Consider the following 3,701-nt stretch of genomic DNA (forward strand, 5'->3'; position numbering starts at 1 on the left):
AGCCAGGGCCCCAGGAGTCAAACCTCCCTCAGCCAGGGCCCCAGGAGCAGCTCCATGTGTGCAACCCCAGCAGTGACGGAGCAGCTCCCGGTGCCCCCCCTGCGGAACCCGCTGGGAGCTGCCCCAGGGCACAGCCCCGTGCAGGGCACAGAGCAGCCAGGGGACAGTCCTGGAGTGCCAGGGCACAGTCCTGGAGCCCCAGGGCACAGAGCAGCCAGGGGACAGTCCTGGAGTGCCAGGGGACAGTCCTGGATCACCACCCACGGCACAGCCACAGCGGGGGAGGCTCCAGCTCCCAGCCAGGGATCATTCCCAGTGCCCAGCTCCGGGAACAGCCCATCCTGCCCTGCAGTCCCACACGCAGCTGTGGCTCCAGCAGCCCCTGCCAAACGCAGCTCCACGGCCCAGGCAGGGCCACAACAACCTCCTGTAAGTTGGACAAACAGCAGCTGATACCTGCAGGAAATGACCCACTTCCCACTGGGCAGAAAGATTCAGATTTGGGTAGGTGGTGTTTTGTTTTTGCCAGTCACAATAAACTTCTGAGGAAGAAAACCAAGTTTTCAGGAGTTTTCTAGGAACAGCAGGTGAGTTCTACATTTCATTTCATACAGAATTAATCCTGCAAGCATTAATTAAAACTTGGGGGTTTCTTGGTAATTGGAGAGAATAATCTCTGAATCCCTGAGTAAGCCTTGAAAGTAAATAATGTTGAACTGACTGCAAATTGCACAGTTTAAGAGTCTTCACTTGGACATGAAATGAACTAATTGTCTCTTGATCGTTATATGAACACAAGCCTATCTTCTATTTAATAAAAATTAATTCACCAAGATCACTAAAACAAGAATTGCACATGTTGAATTGATTTCCAATACAACAGAAAAATACCAAGAGGTTGGGAAGTGCTGTTTTATTTTAGTGGCAGTAGAAAGTTTTAGCTTTTAAAATAAAAATGCCCCCAAACAGCAGCAAGCTGATACCAATGATTCAGCAAAAGGAGGGGGTTGTACTGCATTACAGGGCTCTGGGGTTGCTGTGACATAGAACCCCTGGAGGGACTATCACAGACTGACACAGCAGGTACCTTGGGCCAAAGAAATTACTGAAACCCCTTGCAGTATCTCCAAAGAAATATCCATACACAGATCTATAAAGTAGGCAAACCAAACAAAAGTTTCCTCCCCTCTCCCTCACTTTAGGTTTCTTCTCTTTAAAAAAAGGTTATTTTTCATGGGTGGATGTCTTTTCTCCATTATTTAAAAAAAAAACAACGAAAAAAGACAAATAAACAAAAAAAAACAAATTAAAAAACCCCAACCAAACAAAAAAAACAAACAACCAAAAAAAGAGAAGAAAATTAGTTTGACCAGCAAAGTCCACACCCCGTTTCCCTCCACTGAAGCTGCAGATGCTGGCACAAACACCACACGGGGATTCATAAGGCCCAGACCTTCTAAATTGCTGGGACATGAACACCTTGACAGTCCACCCACAGACTTTGGGATTACACCTTAACAGCCCACCAACTGACTTTGGGATTACACTTTAACAGCCCACCAACAGACTTTGGGATTACACCTTAACAGCCCACCAACAGACTTTGGGATAACACCTTGACAGTCCACCCACAGACTTTGGGATTACACCTCAGCAAAGCCTTTCTGGGAGCTCTGTGCCACAGTGCTCAGTCAGCACTGCAAACCCACACGATTCCAAGAGCTGAGTTTGAAAAAGCCCTGGAACACAGAACAGGCACAGGTGTACAGGACCCAGACACTGTCACACTTGCTCAGGCCATCCAGAGGCTGAAACACAAAGCCTCTGATTCGTTAACCACACCTTCTTTAATTTCTGGTTTTCTATTTCTAATCTACCTTCAGAGAGCACGAAGGTAAGGGCAGGCAGGGGAAAGTTTTCTGGCAATTTCTTTCTGATCCAGCACATTATCCACAGATAACCATTTTATAAAGTTCATCAAATCTAATACACGCCAAGGGACACCTCCTGTTTTAATTGCCAACTACAGGAACCTCTGAGTCCTCCCATTACAACCAAAAATTACAAGTCCACTTACTTGTCAGTTTGAAGTTTCTCCAGCCAAGTCCAGAGGAGCAGTCGCAGGAACTCCAGAACTGTTGCTCTCCAGCAAATTTAACATCCAGTGCAAGGGGTGAGCTTGTCCAACTCAGCAGAGCCAGTTCTGAAGAGCTCACCACACAGAGAACCACTTTAGACTGAAAAACTGTTAGAAAGGTCCCCCTCCCAGCTGATCTTAGTTCAGGCTTGTTACCTTCCAATGGGGCCTGAACACCTGTGAAACTCTCAGTCCTGTTTCTACAGCCTGGAGATGAATAATTCCTCTTTCCATGCTTTTGATAAATAACGCTGCTTCCAGCACCTCAGGGGCTCACAGGAGTGCTGGGGAGGGACCTGGGGCAGGGGTCTGCAGTGACAGGACACGGGCAATGGCTTCCCACTGCCAGAGGGCACCATTGGACGGGATATTGGGAAGGAATCCCGGGCTGTGAGGGTGGTGAGGCCCTGGCACAGGTTGCTGTCTCAGTTTAAGGAGACTGAAGTGTTTTGCTAAGGAGGATGAGTTATGAGGCAGACCAAACTCCTCTCTCTCAGCAATTGTAAATCTGAAATTAAGAGGCTCCAATCCAGGAAAAAGGAAAAAAATAACAACCCTCTATTAAAGGGTTTATGTGTATTGGCAGAACAACAACAGAACACAAAAAACCAACTAAACAATAATCCTGTACCCAAAAGTCCCCTTCAAAAAGGAAACAATTGGATACTTCCCGTCCTCGGGTGCAATTCCAATAATTTTTGGCAGAGGGCGACGTTGGGCTCTGGAGGAGCAGAGCCTGCAGTGCCCGGTGTTGGTCAGCAGGAGGTGCTGTTGGATCACTGATGGCACAGCCTGCAGTTGGTCTGTGTTGTCAGCAGGAGGTGCTGTTGGATCACTGATGGCACAGCCTGCAGTTGGTCTGTGTTGTCAGCAGGAGGTGCTGTTGGATCCTGGAGGAGCAGAGCCTGCAGTTGGTCACTGTTGGATCACTGATGGAGACACTCGGATCACAGGAGGAGCAGAGCCTGCAGTGCTCTGTGTTGGTCACTGTTGGATCACTGTTGGAGGCACTGTTGGATCACTGATGGCACAGAGCCTGCAGTGCTCGGTGTTGGGGAAAAACCTCATCCCGGCTCCCCCCCCAGAGCCCAGCCTCAGAGAGGGCCCTCAGCCTGGCCTTAGAAAGGGCCCTCAGCCCGGCCTTAGAAAGGGCCCTCAGCCTGGCCTCAGAGAGGACCATCAGCCTGGCCTTAGAAAGGGCCCTCAGCCCGGCCTTAGAAAGGGCCATCAGCCTGGCCCGCAGTTCTCCAGCGAGCTCTTTTGTGTAGGTCAATCACCCAAGGCAAAAACTGCCCTCCTCCATTCCACGTTTCTTTTACAGTGGGGCAGGGGAAAGAAAATTCCTGTTTGGTTTTTTTGGAACAAGTAAACCTATGACACCACCCAAATCATTCTGGGATTCCCTGGTTCTAACATAGAAATTTCCCAGGTAACAAGTGCTACAGACACCTGGGCTGCAGATGAACACAGAAAAGGAAAGCCAGGCTCAGACGGTGCCAAGCTGGGCCTTGCCCTGGGTGCTGACTTTAGGCCCTGTGGTGCTCAGGCCGGCTGTAGGGAGGTC

This window comes from Neopelma chrysocephalum, unplaced genomic scaffold, assembly GCF_003984885.1.
Source record: "Neopelma chrysocephalum unplaced genomic scaffold, ASM398488v2 Primary Assembly neopelma1_297, whole genome shotgun sequence".
Classification (NCBI taxonomy): domain Eukaryota; kingdom Metazoa; phylum Chordata; class Aves; order Passeriformes; family Pipridae; genus Neopelma; species Neopelma chrysocephalum.